Source organism: Emys orbicularis, chromosome 7 (genome assembly GCF_028017835.1).
Source record: "Emys orbicularis isolate rEmyOrb1 chromosome 7, rEmyOrb1.hap1, whole genome shotgun sequence".
Lineage (NCBI taxonomy): Eukaryota > Metazoa > Chordata > Testudines > Emydidae > Emys > Emys orbicularis.
The window spans coordinates 47,385,022-47,407,019 of NC_088689.1; the positions used below are offsets into that span (position 1 = coordinate 47,385,022).

The 21,998-nt window shown below is 43.6% G+C and overlaps 1 protein-coding gene across 1 annotated transcript in view; it reads left to right on the top strand.

Annotated features, from left to right (window-relative positions):
- Positions 1-21,998, top strand: part of CTNNA3 (catenin alpha 3) — a 1,024,091-nt gene that overhangs the window by 991,977 nt on the left and 10,116 nt on the right. The gene's annotated exons all lie outside the window — the stretch shown is intronic.

Here is a 21,998-nt window from a genome sequence, read left to right on the forward strand (position 1 = left end):
GAAATGTACTCGTATAGTCCTCTGGTCCTTATTTTATTCCCCACTGGTTTATATCTTGTGTTGTCATTTATACCCGAGCAAAGTGAGTACAAGTCACTATCAAATCAGAAAGAAAACATTTTACACCTCACAGATGATGCAAGGCAGTGGAGAATCAGGCCCGGTATCTTTAAAGATATCAAGTGGTCTGATTCTTCATTCTGTTACACTGAAGTAACTAAGTTAACTCCAATAGAGAGAAACTGATCTAAAATTGGTTTAGAAAATCAGACCATTTTGAGGTAATGTGTGTTTACCCAATGCTGCATCTTTCTCATCCCATGGATTTCTTTCTATATATTTTCACTTTTTGATTTGAGAGCTGTTGTTCCCAGCTCATAAGGAATTGACTGGGGAGGTTCTAGTCAGGTTGTTGCAATGTGAGAGTAAGAGAGCCAAACAAAACAAAACAAAACCCTGAGAACAAGGGAAGTTCGTGCTTAATTAGATTTATGGACCTGCATTAGCCTGGGGACATCAGGTTAGGGTAGATAACTACAATTTAGCCATTGCTATGATTTTGAGCACCAATTAGTAGAATTTCTGTCCTCCTGCAAGAGAGTAACTCACCTAGCAGAATAGTCTGGCCCTGAGTATTCAGATTATTCCATCAGTGAAGAAACAACCTTTTTCATTGTGCTATTATTATTTGTGCTGAGGTAGTGCCTAGGAGCAAGGATCTGTCATGGACCTGTGCGCAGTGCTGTACAAACACATAACAAAAATGGTCCCTGCCCCAAAGAACTTACAATCTAAGTAATACTTATTCCTATCTGATATGTCCATGCTCACAAATGCTTGAAGTTATATGAACAAATACATATTAGAATGTAACTACAAAGATATACAAACAATAATTACTAGAATGCAACAACGATTTTTCTGTGGTCTCCATGCACGCACTGGTTACATTTTCAGGGACTGAAGTATTTTGTTTTTTAAACCTGGACCTGGTTTTTTTTTGGTCTTATAATCTAACTAGATGTTACATGAATCTTCTGCTTAGACAAGACTTAAATTGGATCAGTTTTTGTAGTTTATCCTGAAGGTCATATTGGATGAGAATTTGATGACCATATTTAAATCTTTGGAGACTGCAGAAATGTAATCCTGCATGCTGTGGTAGTTTTTTCTTTGAAAAAAATGTTGGATTTTAATTAGGTTGTAAATTAATGAAATTGTGTTTTATTTTTCATTTTCTTCTTTCTTTTTAAAAATGGTGCCTTATACCACATCTCAATTACTACATAATTTGCATTTCTGAATGCTGTGGCCAGTGATGGATTTGTGACAATTTGCAAAACAATATTGTCTTTGAAAGGTAGAATTCTGCATTTTGGATTAAATTTTCTGGTCTTGTCTCCTCTACCCATCATTTCATTGGGTGCTCTCATCAGGAAAGTCCACCCCCCCCCCATCCTCCCAGTTGTAATATAAATATCAAGTGATATTAAATAATACTATATTTATTGGGTTTCCTTCTATTGACACTTGCTGGTCTTCGTCAACATTCTAAAATGCAAAATAAACAACAAAAATTATATTAAAAACAAACCCAACTTAACTCATGAATCCAAGAGAAAAAACAGGTTCAATCCTTTTCCTATTAATTTGAGTGCAGCTGTATTACATTCCAGGAGCCCTGGTTCAGCAAAGCACTTAATTACATGCATTAATCTAGCCCTAGCCGGTAAGGGCATGTGCCTACCTGCTTTGCTGCATCAGGGCCAGGGGCTGTGAAATCCTAGCTGCTATTCTACTAAAGGATTAAATCCCTGCAAATGCTCATGAAGTATTTTGTTAAATGCAGATGTGTTCGGCTCTGTCCAAAAACAAAGAAAGGCAGCCCCTGCCCTGAGAAATTGACAATATAAAGTCCTGATCCAAAACCCACTGAAGTCAATGGAAAGACTTCCATTATCTTCAAGGGGCTTATGATCTGATCCTAAGGGACTATATACCTATCAGTACTTAATAATGGTTATAGCTAGTCCTTACTGTTGTGAGAGTATAAAAGTACAAAATGCCCTGGCACAGCACAGGTGGCGTGTAAGCTTAAAACTTAATAATTTTTCCCATTGTCATTTCCTCCCCAATTATTATTGTTGGGGTAGAGAGAGCATTTGAAACAGGCTGTGCTCAACTATCGTTTTCAAGTAAAAATGGAGCACCAAATCCAATTTGCTGTCTTATATTAGTAGTTCCAATGTATGTGTAACTGAAGAGTCTTTGGATCCAGTGTTTAAAAGTGACTGCAGGGACTCATTTCATCTTGAGGGGAATATGAGAACTTGAAATACGTCAGATGGGGAAGGCTCTAAAGCAAGCAGGGCTGTTAATAAATTGAGAGGGAGACAAAATCAATGACTGTTCAAAAATGGCTGAGCTACTGCGCTGGGGTTTTTTTAAACAGTGGTTAAAAAAAATTGAACCAAATCCTGCCTTTGCAAGCGGGCCTCCTGGTATTAGAATTGCTGGGGTTTTACTGTACAAGGTGGAGGCCAAAGATCTGGGTGTAGAATCATGCAAGGTGGAGCAGCCCCTCTGCAAAGTTCTGCTCCCTTCTTGCTTCCAGTAATGGGAATGCCCAAGTTGCATTTGGGAGTATCATAGAGACAGACTTGGGGGGCGGCAGTAGGTCCACTACTATATGACTCCTCTGCCTCTATGCCCTGCAGTGAAAGCTATAAAGGGTGTGAAGGGCTACCTCAGCCTGTTGGTTGATGTACTCTCTGCAGCCATCTTCTAGCCCAACCACTCAGGCTAGTGGATTTGGCCCTTTTATCTAAAGGTTTTAGAGTGCCACCCATCACTATAGTATCTGTGCACCTTCCACATAAAATCATTAAATGTCCAAATCCCTAGCAGACTTGATAGAAATTCTGGCTGTTCTCCCTTTTTGGGGTCAGAACTCTATTTGGAATGGGGTATTTATTTTGACTTTTTTTCCACCTGAGTACTATCTAATCTGTTTAAGAATGAGAAGTGGAAAAGGAGACATGGTCAGCAACACTCCATATTTTATTTAAGGACACCTCAGTTTACCTACCAGACTAACATAAGGATTATCTTAGTTTATGGCAATACTGTGTCTGAGGAGGTGCTGGTGAGTGTGGTGGAGTTCTGGCATCATTCCCTTCATATGTTAGAGTATCATCAATACTTGATTACTTACTTACTGAGGCATCTGAGAACACAGACAGATATACGTTACTCTCACTAGCACATCTTACAGCAAAAAAAAAAAAAGGCAAGTAAGTATTTTGAGGCGATCTCTCCTATGCCGCTGGCTTCCCCTCTGTATGCAACTTTCCTGTGGCCATGTCTGCACTATAAACTTTGGTTGATGCACATTACGTCAGCATAAAGCCACCACCAAATAGTGTATCATTTGTGCATGTGTATACTTGGCTCTTTGCATTAGTGCTGTATATTCTCACCAGAAGTGCTTGTGTTGATGCACAGTGTTGTGCACCATGGGTAGGTATCTCAGTGTGCAACCCACCACCGTCCAGTGCACTGATTTTTGGGAAGTTTTTGGCAATGAATGATGGGGCAGAAATGAGTCACTCATGGGTGACTGGGAGCAAGGGCTCAACTTTCCAGCATGCAACTGTCTCCATCCCATAATGTCATCTATATCCCATAATGTTTGTGCCTTTTTTAGAAATCCCACGAACCCATGTGGCCCTCCTCACTGTTCATCCAGAAGCATGGAGCCTGCACGGCTCTACACTATTGTCATATGCATTGCAATTAGAGGACGGGCAATCCTCTGGTATTTGGAGAGCTGTAAGAAAAACCAAATCAATGTCAACCATGCTGATTTCTTGCAGGACAGATTGCTATGGGACATAGTGAGAACCAATTCAAGGTTGTTGGTGGCATTCACTGAGCAGCTTCAGATGGTGGAGCACCACTTCTGGGCCTGAGAAATGAGCACTGAGTGGTGGGATTGCATCATAATGCTGGTTTGGGATGATGAGCAGTGTCCGCAGAATTTTTGGATGCACAAGGCCACATTTCCGGATCTGTGTGTCAACCTCATCCCAGCCCTCCAGTGCAAATGTAACACCAACAGACCCAGGTCGTCGGTGGGCAGGATTGAACCTGGGATCTCTGGAGCTTAGTGCATGAGCCTCTATCGCATGAGCTAAAAGCTAACTGGCTGTTAACTAAGGTTGTAGAGCAGACTCATTTTAGCTCTCTAAGTGGTCTCGGTTCCACTAGATGGGACAGAACACCACACCCAGAAGGTGTGTGTGTTACACAAGGACATCAAAGAGAGAGCAGCACTTGTGACATCAGATAGCTACCAGTCAGTGGGAAATCATTTTGGCATTGGAAAATCTGTTCTGGGGGCTGTTGTCATGCAAGTGTGAAGGGCCGTTAATCATCTCATGCTGTGCAGGGCTCTGACTCTCAGCAATATGAAGGATATAGTGGATGGATTTGCAGCAGTGGGGTTCCTGAACTGCAGTGGGGCGATAGCTGGCATGTACGTCCCTCTTTTGGCACCAGATCACGTTGCCACAGAGTACAGCAACAGAAAGGGCTATTTTCTATGGTTATGCAAGCATTCGTGGACCACTGGGGATGCCTCACCAACATCAGTGTTGGCTGTTCAGGGAAGGTGCACGATGCTCGCATCTCTAAGAACACAGGACTGTCCAGAAAGCTACAAGCAGGCACTTTCTTTCCTGACCCATAGTTTGTCATTAGTGATGTTAAAATGCCAACAGTGGCCCTGGAGGACCCAGCCTGCCCCTGGCTCATGAAGTCATACACTGGCCACCTCGACAGCACCAAGGAAAGATTAGCTACAAGCTCAGCAGGTGCAGAATGACAGTTGAATGTGCGTTTGGCAGATTGAAGGAATGCTGGCATTGTTTACTCACAGGATTGGATCTCTGTGAAAAAATATCCCAATGGTTATGGCTGTCTGCTGTGTCCTGCATAATATCTGAGAACAAAAGGGGAAAAGTTGCTGCTGGGGTGAAGTGGCTGTCTGCTGTATCTGAACAGCCAAACACAAAGGCTATAAGAAGAGCTCCCCTAAAGTTTTAAACAATACATGCTCATTGGCATCTCTGCTTAGGATTGCTCATACACGGTGCCACAGCAGCCATGGTGAATACAGCCCACCAGGGTGAGGGAAATTGCTTGGTTGCATGCAACTATGAATACAGAGCAATGGTACTGAATACTGGCACCATTTTCCACAGGCGGTGGTGATTTTCTGTAATCTCTCACTCCTGAGGGTAACAAACTCAGAGAGAGCAAAGCTGCTTCCAGTTTCCCAAAGGCACTCTGGCCTGTATGCTGTTAGTCTGTGTAGCGGGGTGGTCACCTGCTCCTGCCCTGGGGGGCTTAGAACATCCCAGCAGAGGGCTGTGGCTGGGGCAAGCAGCTCCCAGGCTGATTGGGGAAGTAGGCACAGCTGGGAGCCACGCCCCAAACAGACCACAGCCGGCCCCTATAAAAAGGCTTTGAGCCAGGAGCACAGACAGACTCGAGACTCCCTCTAGCTTCTAAGAGGGAGGGACCTGGCTTCAGGGACCTGAGCAGAGTACCTGAGTAGAGAAGGGCTGGGGAAAGGCTGGGGAGCTCCAGCCTGGAAAGCTGCAGGCTGCGGCCTAGCAGAAGGCCAACGGGTACTGGGGATTGCAGAGGGCAGCCCAGGGGTAGGCAAAGGCAGCAGGTCTGAACCCAACCTTGCCTGTGTTAAGTGGCTTATACTGCAGTCTGCCCCAGGGAGCAGGGGCTAGTTGGTGACTGGAAGTAGCCTACGACTGAGGCAAGGTGGGGATAGTGGGTGGGGGTTCCTTGGGGAGGGGAGACCCTGAGAGAACAGGGTTACTGTCAGGGGGAAGCACCCCAGATAACGGGGCACTGGGTCCGGGAGGGACACGGGGGCCAAGCGGCAGCAGGACACCAGCCTGCAGAGGGCGCTCCAGAGGCTGGATGAGCTAATTCCCAGAGAAAACCAGCAGGAGGCGCCGCAGGGGTGAGTCCCGCATTGCTACAGTCTGCCATGGTGCCTGCCGAAGTTATCGCTGACTGGCATGGGAAAGTGTCCGATGGAAGGCTGCCATCCATAGAAACCCTTGGGAGGGGACCGCAGAGCACCTCCTTGAAAGTTTCATTGAGATCTCTCAGAAGGCTTCAAGGGACAGCCCTGCGTACATAAACAAACTGCTCTGCATTCCCCCACCCCACTTAGTCTAACTCTACAGAGGAATGAAAAGCAGATAAAAATGCTCTTTTAGTTGTATCACTACCTCTTCTAGCAAGGTAATGAGAAATAAATGTACACGCTTACCTGAGCATCTCCTGCATTGGGTTCACCCATGCTCAACTGCTGGGACTGACTGGACAGCGATGAACTCTCAAACAGGTCCTGGCATAGCTGATCCCTGGTTGCATGTCCCCCACGTCATCCTGGTTCTCACTGTTCAGGCCAAGGGCCTGTGGCTTGGGCTTCTCTGAAGTATCTGTGCTGGGGGGGGGGGGGTGGCTCTTTTAGTAAAAGCAGCAGGTCTGTGGCTCAGCACCAGGTTAACTGTTGGCCTCCCTGGCCTTCTGAGATGCCTGACACAGTTCCTTCGCTTTCACATGGCCCTGCTGCTGGTCCCTGTTATGCTCCTGCATCTCCCCTGCAATCTGTTCATAGCTGTCAATGTTTCTATGGCTGGTCCATAGCTGTGCTTGCACAGCCGCTTCTCCCCACAGGCCCAGGAGATCCAATATTTCTGGCCAATCCAGGCTGGAATGCATCTAGCGTGTGTAGCCTGATTGGTCATCTGGGCAGTTGTGCACAACAATGGAGACCTGCTAGATGTGCTCACCAAGCTGGACGATCAGGAAAAAGCATTTCAAAAATTTGCTGGGCTTTAAGAGGCAGGAACTTCCAGGCTTTATGACAAGTCCAATCAGAGCAATCAGTGTTGGGCTGTTAGGGTTGACATAAGTAACATGTCTACATGCATGTTGTGTTGACCTCAGTACATCAACCATGGCTCAACACTGCTTTGGGGAGGTGGTGTTATTGTGCCTCTGTAACAGGGCACTTACATTGGCAGGAGGAAATTTTGAGTGTAGACAGATGCACAACTAGATCAATTCCAGGTGACTTATGTTGACCTAATTTTGTGTCAGCCTACCTTTAGAGAGACACAGTGGGGCCAACTTCTGTTGTCTCTCTAATGTCCTGGGACCAGCACAGCTACAACAACACTGTGTTCAGCATACCTTTGCAAGATTCGTATGTAAAATAAAATGAAAAACCCTGCCATAGTGCCAATGTAGGTTTAATTGATAGGCTTGGCTGAGGGCACTTCTGGAGACTCCAGGTGTCATTCCTTTTTACTGCTGTTCTTGATTTACAGAGTCTTGACGTTAGGCCAATTTTAAACATGTGCAGCTTCTCAGCAGTTTCACTTATGTGGACAGCTTCTGCTTATTCCTCACTGCCTTTCTCTGCGCTGCAGCACTTTTCATTCTACTGTGCAGCCCGCCATAGATGCTTCAGATACCACAGTAATGGCTTTGATAGAAAAACAGATTCTAATGTTCTCTTGTACACTTCGATTCTGATTTAATTTATTTAAAAAAACACTCTGACTGAGTCAATATTTAGTCCTTCATTTACATCCCTGGGAAACAGTAAAACATTTTAAACAAAAGGACTAAAATATTGTCAACATTTTGGCCATCTACAAGTAACGTTTGCAAGGATTTACCAAGCCTTTAGTTGGTATGATGAAAAGTAGGACGGGGGAAATTCTTTGTATTCCCTGCTTCTGGTTTTATTGCTGCTTTTCAAATTTTGGCATTTTCCAACAGCTGTATGCTAAGCCCTCGTCCCCACCTGGGAATGTCTACAAGATGCACTGACACCGACTGAACAATACCGCTTCAGCTGCAACACAATCTTCATACCACACTGGAAATAACAAAGAGATGTCTGTAGTCCCCAGTAATCAGTAGTTACATTTATTTTAGCATATTATCCATAATACTATTTGTAGGTACTCTACAGGTATTGGATTTCCAGAAATATTGACTGGCTTGCACTACTCGAGATGTCATTTTGCAGTACCGGCTTCAGGAAGAGAGAGTTCTTGGAATTATATCATAATGCAGGAAATTAACGTGTGGGTGTTCTGGTCTATTTGAGGTACTAAGAAGTAGTAAGGGTTTTTTTGTTCCATCTATATCTACTATCACCACATAATGTAGTAAGGGAGACCAAACATAGCTCTGTAGCTGGCTTCTTTTTTAACTATTGGAAGTACAGAAAGAGAGGAATAATTGCAGGAGTACTGATTCCTTCTAATATGTTTTTTTTAAAATGTGTCCCAGTAGTTGCAGTATCACAGCATCAGATAATTGGGGTGGAAAATATTTCTCAGGTCACCTAGTCTGATCCTCTGCATCATGCAGGCTATTTCACAGCATTTTTTTCCATGAATGTCTGGTCTAATTTATTTTTGAATATCCCTGATTGTGCCTCAACTCCTAGACTAACTTAATATTGAAACAAGGGACTCTAGTTTGAACAAAGATCGGCACTTAAATAAGCCATCCAACTTTGCATTTGGACACATATGTCAGCATTTGAGTATTTCAATACCCATTTTATATGCTTAATTAGCACTTTGTCTCAAGTAAAAAGTTCCTTCAGAGAGTAATCCTACAGACTCACTGCTAGCTTTGTGGGCTTTTTAAAAGAGCTAGAAATGTCCTCAGTTTAATGGCAATAAAATAAAAAGCAGACAGTCTATGGCTGGCACAGTTCCAGGCTGGAGTCTAGCCCATGTCCCAGAACTGTGGCAGCAGGCAGGGTGCTCTGCCCCCCCTCTCAGAGGCAATCCTAATGCATCACTCACTGCTGAGGAGAAGCCTTGAATCAGAAGCTGGCTTTTCCCCTACCCCTCAACCATTGTTCCTTTGACTGGAGGAGAGGGAAGAGACAGGGAGCAGAATAGTCCAGGTGCCATTAATGGTTTTTCAGAAGGGGAAAAGGTAGTGGAGTGGGGGGGGGGGGGAAGAAGGGGGCAGAGTGGTTTCTGAGTTGCTGCTCCTTTAAGAATATAGAGTAAGAACCAAAGAGCAGGGGGCCAGATGAAGACAGAGAAATTGGGAGACTCAGCTGAGCTTCCTGTGTAACCTGGAGACTAGTAGGGGACACAAAATCTGAGGAGACCTGATCAATTACTGATTTTTGGGGAGGCAGAATTGATTGACTTGGGGAAATTATTAGGGGGGGGAAAGCAATCGGTTATTTGGATCTAAAAATTAACTTAAAATGCCTAGACACCTTAGGACAAATAAGTTCCAATCCCCATAATCATACTTTTGTCCTTCCAAGGATCATAACTTGGATAATATGCAGTGTTGAATAAGATCTTTAAAATCTAAGTTCTCTTTGCACTGCATAGAAACTATGGCCCAGGCTTTTAGAGATACCTATTTATATGTGCAATTATGCACCTATATTTGCAAGTATTATAAGCATACTGCTTTCACAGCTCCCTGTTCTGTGGCTCATTTGGAAAATTGCCCCTGCCAAAATGTGACTTGTTGGTTACTATGAGAGTCTTTTTTTTTTTTTTGCGGAAAGGGTTATTATAGCTGAGGTCAGCTGGCATTCTTTTGACTGGCTGCCCATAATATGGCTTTAAGAAGAAACTATTGAGTTGTGAAATAGTTAACAATACAAGCCCCAGCTACAGTGAAGACTAATATGTAGTTGTAGCTGTGTTGGTCCTAAGCTATTAAAGTGGGTGAGCTAATAGCTTTGGTCCAATAGAAGATATCACCTCACCCACCTTGTCTCTCATCCTGATAGGAACATGTGCTCAGACATCACCTGCAGTTTAGGAATCTCTCTTAAATTAAATCCACCAGTGCTCATATATTTTTCTGTGGTGGAACCTAAGGTGTGTATCTTGCTCTTCCCTTGACTCTAGTCTCAGTCCATCTTTCCCCAACTGGTTAAAAAAAAAAAAAGTTTGTTTCCCAAAGGTGTTCACTAGTATACTGATTGTTGGCTCCATATTTATTGCCTATCCCTTCAACATATTCCCCGGTCATTGGAGCCCCTCAGCTGAGTTTGTTTGAACAAGTAGGGGATTTCTTTTTTGTCATGCTTTTAAAATGGCTTTATCATGTTTCACACAACCCTGGATACCATTAATAATTATGAAAAACTGAGATTGTCTATTGTTATATATAGGTATTTATACCACAACTCATCACCGTAGTATCTGAGTGCCTTCTAGTAGTGCATTATGGGACATGACCACACATCTGTCACATGGTTTTTCCGCCCGAGAGGGAAATTTATGATGGTGTTTAGTTCTTGGGGGTGTTCATTTCACAGTTTCAGAATGCCCCCAGAGAAAGTTCTGTCTCTCACACAGATCAGATTTACTCTTATTATTGAGAGTTCAGAGGAGCATATTTGTTGGTCCCACAGTCTGCATCCTGGAGCTTTAGATATCCTGGGCCTGGCCCATGCAGCACTTTGACTGTGAACTCAATTCAAAATTCTATGAGAAACCAATGTACAGAGTGGTGGATGTGTTTTATGTGTAAGCCTGTGTTGCTAAGGAGATGTGCTCCAGCATTCTGTACTAGTTGGAGTTTCCTTAGTGCTGAAGGTTGCACGGCCAGGTGTACATTGCTGTAGTCCAGCCAAGAGGCGATGAATAACTGAGGCCCGAGTCTTCAGCTTCTAGAATGAGATGGAGTCTCCTAACCAGCTAGGTATGGTAGAAAGTATTATCATGACTCTTGCTATGTAAGACCCCCCAACTTCAGTGAGGAATCTAAGAATACTCCTAAACTATGGACTGAATTGACCATTTGTGGATGTTCACCTTCAATCAAAGGAGACCGCACTGTGGTTGCAAATTCTTCCAAATACTTTCCTCTGCCTACCGGAATCTCTTCTGTTTTGCTCAGGTTCAGCTTCAGCCCACTGTTTGTCATTCATGAGCTGATCTCCTCCAAGTTCTGGGCCGTTGTGGTTGTATGTGGAGAAGGACAGATAGAGCTGTGTACCATTTTCATACTGCAGGCATTTGAGTCCATGTCATCTGACTGGTTCACCTAGTGGTTGCATATAGATGTTGAACAGGACCAGAGAGAGAATTGATCCTTGTGGAACTCTGGAGGTAGAGTTTCCATCACTATGCTCTGGATGAGTCCCTCCTAGGATCTCTGCCACCTCTTTCAGGCAATGCAGCAATATCCTATGATCAACAGCCCACTCCAAGCCTCATCATCTAAGCTGGGTTTTTGTTTATATTTTTATATTTTCCTTTTGCATGTTTTGGTTCAGGACTGGATGAAAGGGCAGTTCTTGCACAGCTCTCCTCTTCCACAGTCCTGCAGGGAAAAATGAGGAAATTATTTTCCATAAAGGAACAGCACCTGATAGGAGGCAAAAAGGGCAAATGTTGCGGATACTTTATCTACTGCTGCAGTTATCAATGATTTCCAATTTGCACGTGCTAAACTTTGCGTAAGCAAACTGTAATTTAAATGGGAAAAGCAGGGTAGTTTAATTATTGGAGGCTTTGCTGTTAGTGCACACTGGAAGGCATTAATACTTAGTCAATGATACTATTGTGCCAATAGCAAAGATCAGGTTGTGAAACTGTAGGATGCTACTTACTTATTTATCCTCCACATACATGAGGCATATGTTTATGCCTTGCTGTTACCCAGACGATTTGACACTCTCTCTCTCTCCCAAGCTAACATTTTCTGGCAGAAGCAGCAAGGAAGGGGTTTACATCAAATAATGCATTCTGTTGTGCTGTTTAATTCTCAAGGGCCTGTTTTTCCAAAAGTGGTTTCCTTTGTTACAATCTACCACCTGCAGATGCAGGTGATAGTTCTTGAGAAGTACACCTACAGGTGTTTGTGAATGCAAATATATGCATAAGTAAGAGGTGGCTGTTTGTGCCCCATTGAAAAAACAGGCATCAAGTTTCTGTATAGAACAAGGAGCACATCTACTACTAATGATAATTTTTTGCTTAATCATTGGACATGGTAACTCTCGAAGTCCCAGAGGAATTTTGCCTCCACGGGACTTCAGGATTTGGCCCATTAATCAACTGCATCAACTCACCGTTTCTTTATAATTATTTTACAAGACACAATCATGTATGAGTCTAATCAAAACTAAAGTTTAGGGAAAGAGGCAATCAGACCTTGTAATGAAAGTGACCCTCAATAGTGAGCAGAATTATGCCTGGTCAAGCTGGTATAGCTGCTTTTTCTATTGACAGAAAAGGTAAAGATCCTGATTCTAATTCACACTAAAGTCATTTTATACTGCTCTGTATTTGTGTACTTAGTGTAAATGAGAATCAGCCTCTCCACCCGCCTCCCAAAGGATCTTATTTGAATGAAAAATACCTTGCCCGTAGGCCTGAAGGAATGACAGTCCCCCTTAACAAAATTATTCTCAAATCCCTAAAGATCATTTTAGACAAGGTGGCCAATTTTATTCTGACAAACTAAGGTATCACTAAAACCTCCAATAATATAAGCTATGTTGCCTCCCACTTTGAATTATCATTTTTCTACAAATATTTACGGTATTTGTATATGAGTTATTACCTAAATAAGAGATGGGAGCAATCCTGAGTGCCGAAGTTGGAGTCAATATCTCCTGAATTCTAAGCCATAGACTGAAACTGACTGCCTCTATCAGAAGTCACTTAATTTATTATGTTGCTGTAGTCGTGTCAGCCCCTGGATATTAGTGAGACAAGGTGGGCTGAAGTGGTAATCTCTTTTTGTTGGACCAACTTCTGGCCAAAAAAAGATATTACCTCACCTACCTTGTCTCTTTAATTTATCACACTCAGTTTCCCTATTTCTAAAATGGGAAAATAATACTTAGCTTGGAGGGATGCAATGTTGAGATATGTGGTGTTTTTTCTTCAAGCCCTATTTTCCAGTGTCAACTTTCACAAAAAAAGTTTATCTACACCCATGAGGGCTAAAAAAGCAGATCCTAAGGGCTCAAAAACCAGAATTCAAATAACCCCATTTTTTAAATCTCATGATTTTTTAATCCTTAAGGCTGGCAAAATGGTGTTTGTAAAGCCCTTTGCTGACATAAAATACTATGAGCCTGAATTTGTGGGGTACTGAGTACTTTCTGGAAGGCACTTATGGCTTCATCTCCTATTGAAGTCTCCCATATATGAGTTGAAGGTACTTTGCACCTTGCAGCTGAAGAACCTATCCAAGTATTATGGGTGAAATTGTGGCCCAATGATAAAACTTTCCTTGACTTCAGTAGGGTGAGGATTTCACCCAAAGTATTTATTTGATGATGATAGTTATATTTAGAGCTGTTTTACTACTGCCTTTAAACATCAGTATGAAGTGTTGTTGTATCCAAGTTGGTCCCAGGATATTAGAGAGACAAGGTGGGTGAGGTAGTATCTTTTATTGGACCAGCTTCTGTTGGTGAGAGAAAGACAAGCTTTTAAGCTACACAGAGCTCTTCTTCAGGTCTTGGAAACATACTGAGAATGTCTTAGCTAAATACATGATTGAACAGATAGTTTAGCATAAGTAGTACTCTAAGGGACAGTTCCAGGTGAAGTGGCCCGTTAACATCCCTGTAGTCATAGGACAAAAAAGGGTGGTTAGTGGGTTACATATTGTGGTAAATATTACCTCACCCACCTTCTCTCTTTAAACATAATCAATCAAGGACAATTCACAACAGCAAACATACATACACTATTTTTTTTTAAAAAGCAAAGCCTAAAGTGAAAGTACAACTTAAATAAATACTTCTTTAGCCTAAATTTAAAAGTAGCCTGGTGCTCAGTGCTATATATAACAACATAGAATTCATATTACTTCCAAAGTTAGTTATCAAAAAATAATCTCATTAGGATAGTGTGTCATAGCAAAATAGCCTCTGTCAATGTATTCACTATAACTGAACCAGTGGTTGTATTTTTATACGATATTAATAGCAATTGACCTTTATTCTGAAAGGTTTTAAATAGTAAGAGTGTATTTTTTGATTCACTTTTCTTAGTTTCTACCTCTATGAACAAATAGGTTCTAGTCAAACCACAAACAGGAATTCAGAAATCTTATACACTTAAGCTTTGCAGAAAAAATGAGACTTTAGCTCTCTGCAAAATTAGAAGCATATTCCCATTCACAAGGCAAATGAAACCCCAAAATGTATTTTATTAAAGTTTAAAATAAATATAGGTTTCCAATTTGAAGAAGAGGAACATAATCTAGCACAGGGGTGGCCAACCTGTGGCTCCAGAGCCACATGCAGCTCTTCAGAAGTTAATATGTAGCTCCTTGTATAGGCACCGACTCTGGCAGGGCCGGCTCCAGGGTTTTTGCCACCCCAAGCGGCGGAAAAAAACCCAAAACAAAACAAACAAAAAAACCGCAATCACGATCGGCAGCACTTTGGCGGCAGCTCCACCACGCCGCTTTCTTTTTCAGTGGCAATTCGGCGGCAGGTCCTTCCCTCCGAGAGGGACCGAGGGACCCGCTGCCGAAGAGCCGGACGTGCTGCCCCCTCCCCTTGGCCGCCCCAAGCCCCTGCTTGCTGAGCTGGTGCCTGGAGCCAGCCCTGGACTCCAGGGCTGGAGCTACAGGTGCCAACTTTCCAGTGTGCTGAGGGGAGCTCACTGCTCAACCCCTGGCTCTGCCACAGGCCCTGCCCCCACTCCACCCCTTCCCGCCCCCTCCCATGAGCCTGCAGTGCCCTCAATCCTTCCCCCCAGTGCCTCCTGCATGCCACGAAACAGCTGATCGGGAGGTGCGGGGAGGGAGGGGGCGGCGCTGATCCGTGGGGCTGCTGGTGGGTGGGAGAAGCTGGGAGTGGGTGTGGGGGGCTGCTGACATATTACTGCAGCTCTTTGGCAATGTACATTGGTAAATTCTGGCTCCTTCTCAGGCTCAGGTTGGCCACCCCTGATCTAGTAATATGTGCACATAACATTTTGAATGTTCTCTACAGGTAGTTCCCTACAGAGAACTATATACAGTATTGCTTAGGACATGGCTAAAGAGCAAGTTACAACATAGCAAGCCAGAGTGTGAATCTACAGCGTACTCAGAATCCTCATGAGGAACTTGGGTATGTCTGTGTTTGGAGAATGAAATTATAGCATGGTGGATAGTTATCAGAACTCCTCAAAATCTTTCCTTACCAAATAAAAATAAATCCCACATGTGTACAAAATAGCACAAACTTGCAAAGGTTTTTGATGTTTACAGCAGATGGCATGTGCTTTTTAGACAAAAGTCCCTGAATTCTTTCCTTGTTGTTAACATAATGTCCATATGGTCATAGATTTAATACAGGTTGATACCTGATTGTTGGATTTGAAGTCTGTGCATGAGGGCGGAGTAGTTTCACTTCACTGAGCTTGAAGTATACTGGTCAGTGTATGCATGTGTCTCTCGCCTCTACTGGGTGAATGTTGAACAAATTCAGGGGGTATATATGTGTGTCTGTGTGTTTGAGCTTTTAAAACCTTTTACAAAAATAAAATATAATTGAAGTAAATTTCAAAACAAAGTATTTTCAAATTGAAAAATCAAAACATTTAATTTCAAAATTGTTGAAATGAAACACTGATTTTTTTGTGGGGCGGTGGATGGCTTTGACTGAAAGAATTTGGTGAAATTGACACAAATATGCCTAATGGTTTGGTCAATCTGAATCTGCATTTTTGGGGGTGAACAAAGGTTTCAGCCAAAAATATTTCCCTAGCTCTAATCCTCAGTCTTGGCCCTATTTCACCTAAGTGTCGAGTCCATGCAATCAATTAATCATTATCCTATCACTATTCCCAATGTAACCAAAACAAACTACTGATAATTGCTTACCAGCAAAGTAAAGGTTTACATTTTTGAAGTTACTATAAACAATGCTCTTCCTAAATCCCTCTATGATTTTTTGTGTATTCTGATTTATACTTAGAGATGTGAAATGCTGAAACTGGAATATAAAAATGATACGTGGGGTGTGTGTAGTACAGGAATAACACAAGCAGTATTCAGGTGAAGACTAATTTCAACCTTTTTATATATATATATATATATAAATTGTTAGAATCCACTTGCAAAAGACTGAAGAGGGTACAGCTGTGTCTCTAAATAAAAAGAACTTGAATGCACTATGAATAAATATTTTATCAATCTTCCGTTTATGCCAAGTCTCGTTTCATCTGTTTTCTGTGATATGTAATGAGACCTTGAAGAGTCTGTTGAATATTTGAGAGAGATAAAAGCATCCAAGTGAAAATGGGTCTTGAGTACATTATAGTACATTCATAGTAGAACAATACATTGACACCAAATTGTATCATGTTATGGGCATTAAACAATATTTAAAAAAACCCAGCTACTGTGTCTATAGACAAACCGCATAAAGTTAAATGTGTGGCCTGACTTTTATTAGATAAAGCCTCCCCTAAAAAAATCTCTCCATGACATTGAAGTTCAATTGATAGAAATGATTAATTTTGTTTTCAGACTCCGTATTTTCCAGATTGGTGTGAGGTGCCTCAGGGAAACTGAGTGAAAGTATTGACACTAGGATGCTGCAAATAACGGTGATATCCTAAAGGGACATATTAGTAAACCTGCTAAAATTAAGTTGCCTGTGCTGAGGTGCCAATGGCACAGTAAATGCAATGGAGATTTCTATCTCCCTAAGCTGTGACAAATACACCAAAGCAACTAATTTAAACAGGCTTAATGGTAGTTTAATATTTAGCTTCTTCACCAGGGAGGTGCACAGGTTCTGGTATTTGTATTTGTGTACAACAGCCTTGAAGCAATGACGCTGTGACAATGTACACCAGGTGAGGAGCTGGCCCTTAACCTGTAATCTTTGAATCTCACAGTTTACAATGCATTGGGATGCATGTCTCTGAGCTGCTGATACAAGCTGTCTGCAGGCTCAGGAAGACACTACTGTATTTTATACTCCGTTTACACTTAAAAGGTTAGCAGGGCTAGAAATCTGTTTTGTTATTTTAAATATGAAAGTTTAGTTTCTTGAACACAATTCTCTAGTGAGGGGAATCAGGGAATACCAAGGTCTCTGTCCATTTTGAGAAGTGATCCATGGAAACAAGAATTAAAATTGTTGCTTTTGGAGTTCGACAGGAGAGGATCTAGCACATTATTCTCAACCAACTCCTAATAGGATGGCACTTCATGAAATCTATGACAGAAGTTAAGAAACCTTTCTTTGCCTCTCACACAGCAACATAAAAACTCTTGGGTAAAATTTTCTAAAAGTGTCTTAGGAGCCAAAAGGTAGGCCTACGCTGCCCTCAGAGGTATGACCACAGCATGTGTAGACATACAGACCTAGCTTTCATTTAGCTAACTCAAATAATAGCAGTGAAGCTGCAGCAGCATGAGCTAGTTGCTCCAGTACATACCCAGGGTCCCGGGCAACGTTGTTCAGCCCTTTGACTGCACTGTTGACATACCCAATGACTTTCCGCGAAACTTGGGCTCCTAAAGCCCAGATCCTCAAATGTATTTATGTGCCTGGGAGTTAGGCCACTTTTGAAAATGGGGCTTAGGTTTTTAAGTCATTTAGTTGCTTTTGAGAATTTTACTTCTTAGGCCAGTGTCTCTGATTATGACTGAGAATTCTGTCACAAGCCCTGTAGCTGTCCTTACTTTTATTTAATTGGTCACAGCCCCTCTATATACTGGTGGTACCTGTGAGGACAAAGCCAGAGAAGTGAGTTTTTGGGATTCATGATAAAGACGAGTTTGTAAAGTCCTAGCAGGCCATTAATAGCATGGCTGGTCAGTATTGTCCCTCAGGGCTGCTTGGAAATGTAATAGAGGGCAGATCATTAAAACAGGTTCTTTCATTAATTAATTAATTCTGTGGCTATCATGAGAGAGGAGAGAGATGTTCAGGTGAAACGGTGAGTAAGGTTCCCTCAGACACTAGTATAGACAGTATGGTATCTGTGAATATTTAACTGTTTGGAAGCTGGAAAGGAAATAAATTAGTGTACTGACAGGATTAGGGCTGTGGCACAAGCAATAGGCTGCAGGCTTCAGATATTCCAGCAGCGTAATGACAAGAAATCTAAGTGTAACCGGTTATTAACTCAAGACTAGAGATGTGTGAAATATATAGCTTAAAATGAGCTTTTGGTTTTGAGTGCAACCTGTGCTCTGGACTCAGTCAGTCTCATGAATTGTGTAAATAATAATAGCCTGGACAGAAGTATACTGTGCTTAGAAGCCTAGGATAGAGGGCCAAGATAAATGATTCCTTAGAAACAGATTTGATACGTTAAATAATAAGCCTAAAATACTCCAATTTGTCATGCAAAAAGTACATGGGTTTATTATAATCATAACTAGAAATCCTAGGCAACCATCTTTTGTTGAACATTTAATGTGCTGCAGAAAAGAATGATTTTATACATGCTATGTTGAGTTATTACACATTTTCTGGAGCATAGACGTGATAAACTGAATTTGCTAATCAATATATTTATCCTGAAGCACATTAATTAGAAAAACAATTTAGTATCATATACTGTGGGGAAAAAACAGTTACTCACCTTCTCGTAACTATTGTTCTTCAAGATGTGTTGTTCATGTCCATTCCAATCAGGTGTGTGCGCACACACGTGCACAGTAGCTGGAAGATTTTTCCCTAGCAGCAACCGTAGGGTTGGCCTGGGCGCCCCCTGGAGTCACAACTTCATGGCGCCCAATATAGAGCCCTGCTGACCCACCATCCCCTCGGTTCCTTCTTGCCAGCTACTCTGACAGAGGGTTAGGAGGGTGGGTATTGGAATGGACATGAACAACACATCTCGAAGAACAACAGTTACAAGAAGGTGAGTAAGCATTTTTCTTCTTCGAGTGCTTGTTTATGTTGATTCCAATCAGGTGACTCACAAGCCCAAGTTCAGGAGGTAGGATTGGAGTTGTCCACTGATTGGAGCACTGCTCATCCAAAGGCCTCATCATCTCTGGCCTGCTGAATAATCGCATAGTGCGTGGTGAAGGTGTGGATAAAGGACCATGTTGCTGCTCTGCAGATTTCCTGAGTGGGGACCTGCACCAGGATCACTGCTGACGAAGCCTGTGCCCTGGTGGAGTGCGCAGTGATCAGGAATTCCCTCCAGGTTGTAGCATTCCCAGATGCAGGATGTAATCCATGATGAAATGCATATCGACGACACAGGCAGACCTTTAATTCTGTCCGCCACTCCCACAAATAACTGGAACGATTTTCTGGACGGCTTCATTCTCTCGATGTAAAAGGCTAGTGCCCTGTGGACATCCAGAGAGTGTAGTCTCTGCTCCCTGCAGCTGGAATGCGGCTTACGGTAGAATACCGGGAGAAAGATGTCCTGGTTGATGTGAAACTGTGACACAACCTTCAGGAGGAAAGCAGGATGAGTCTGAGCTGTACCTTGTCTTAGGCCTGGTCTACACTAGGCGTTTATGTCGAATTTAGCGCCGTTACATCGAATTAACCCTGCACCCGTCCACACCACGAAGCTATTTAGTTCGACATAGAGGTCTCTTAAATTCGAATTCTGTACTCCTCCCCAACGAGGGGAGTAGCGCTAAATTCGACATGGCCATGTCGAATTAGGCTAGGTGTGGATGGAAATCGACGCTAATAGCTCCGGGAGCTATCCCACAGTGCAACACTCTGTTGACGCTCTGGACAGCAGTCCGAGCTCGGATGCTCTGACCAGCCACACAGGAAAAGCCCCGGGAAAATTTGAATTCCTTTTCCTGTCTGGCCAGTTTGAATCTCATTTCCTGTTTGGACATCGTGGCGAGCTCAGCAGCACTGGCAACGATGCAGAGCTCTCCAGCAGAGATGGCCGTGCAATCTAATAGAAAGAGGGCCCCAGCATGGACTGATCGGGAAGTCTTGGATCTGATCGCTGTGTGGGGCGATGAGTCCGTGCTTTCCGAGCTGCGCTCCAAAAGACGGAATGCAAAGATCTACGAGAAGATCTCTAAAGCCATGGCAGAGAGAGGATACAGCCGGGATGCAACGCAGTGCCGCGTGAAAATCAAGGAGCTACCAGAAGACCAAAGAGGCAAACGGACGCTCCGGATCCCAGCCCCAGACATCCCGTTTCTACGAGGCACTGCATTCCATCCTAGGTGCGGCCGCCACCACTACCCCACCACTGACCGTGGACTCTGAGGATGGGATATTGTCGACGGCCGCTTCCTCGGACATGTTAGCGGACGGGGAAGATGAGGAAGAAGATGAGGAGGACGAGGCAGTCGACAGCGCTTACAACGCTGATTTCCCCGACAGCCAGGATCTCTTCATCACCCTTACAGAGATCCCCTACCAACCGTCCCCAGCCGTTAACCCGGACACAGAATCAGGAGAAGGATCAACCAGTAAGTGTTTTAAACATCTAAACATTTATTTTTAACAGAACAGGAATATTAACAATAACAACAATGGGTTTCTCATGATTAGTTTGCCCTAGGCGCTTAACGTTTCAGTCCTGGGCAGTGCAACTATTCAAAAAAAATCTAACAATGTCCGGTTTTGCATGATTGTTCTGCCCAAGCCGCTCTACTGTTTAGTCCCTGCCAGTGCAGCTACAGTAAAATGCGGTCTACATGTCCGGGGATAGAGCAGAAATCCTCCTGGGACATCTCCACGAAGCTCTCCTGTAGGTAATTGGAAAGCCTTTGCATCAGGTTCCTGGGGAGAGCGGCCTTATTGGGTCCTCCGTGGTATGAAACGTTTCCGCGCCAGGAGACAATCAAGTACTCCGGGATCATTGCCCTGCAGAGCATGGCGGCATACGGCCCTGGTCTTTGCAGGCTTTCCCGAAGCATTCTTTCTTTATCGCTGTCTGAGATCCTCATGAGGGTGATGTCGCTCATGGTGACCTGCTTTGAATTAGGTAAGGGAATGTTAGTATTGGGACTGCTTGCCCGTTCCTTTACAGAACTGTAACCGCCGGTTTACAGCCACGCGGTGGAGGCGGGAGAGGGGCGGCATACAGGGATCTTTCCCTGGGACAGCCGCGAGGGGGTGGGACAGGGGCAGAGTTCATGCTTGCCGGATTGCTGGCAGCAGGGACTGTCATTGCTTTCAATGTGAAAGGAGGCCAGTGCTACTATTAAAGTTTTAAGCAGCCACAAGTCTACGGCTTACCAGGTCTGCCTGCTACACAAATTCCGGTGTCCTGCCCCGCTTCTCAGATCTGCAGTGCAAGACCCCAGGCACTGAATGCGAGGGTCGAAAATTCGACCTTGTCCTGAGTGCGCATGTGATAGGTGCTGTGCATGGTCTTGTTCACAGAGAAAGACTATGTTCTTTGTTCACAACTAAATTTATCTTTCTGAGGAATTCACTCCCTTTTTCCCATTCCCACAGCCACATCTGCGACTGTCTCCCAACCCAGCCTGGCATCACACTCCCAGAGGCTAGCGCAGATTAGGCGGAGGAAGAAGAGGACACGGGAAGACCTGTTCTCGGAACTTATGGGCTGCTCCCAAGCCCAGGCAGCACAGCAGACCCAGTGGAGGGAGAACTTGTCCCAAATGCACCGATCACACATGGAACAGGAGGAGAGGTGGCGGCAGGAAGACCAGCAGGCGACTCAAACGCTGCTTGGACTAATGAGGGAGCAAACGGACATGCTCCGGCGCCTTGTGGATGTTCTGCAGGAACGGAGGCAGGAGGACAGAGCCCCGCTGCAGTCTATCTGTAACCGCCATCCCCCGCCACCAAGTCCCATACCCCCCTCACCCAAAGTCCAAAGAAGGAGGGGCGGCAGAGTCCGTGAAAACTCTCACTCCACCCCTGCAGACTGCTCTAGTACTAGAAGGCTCTCATTCCCCAAAATTTGACAAGTCCCTTCCTTCCCGCCTCACAC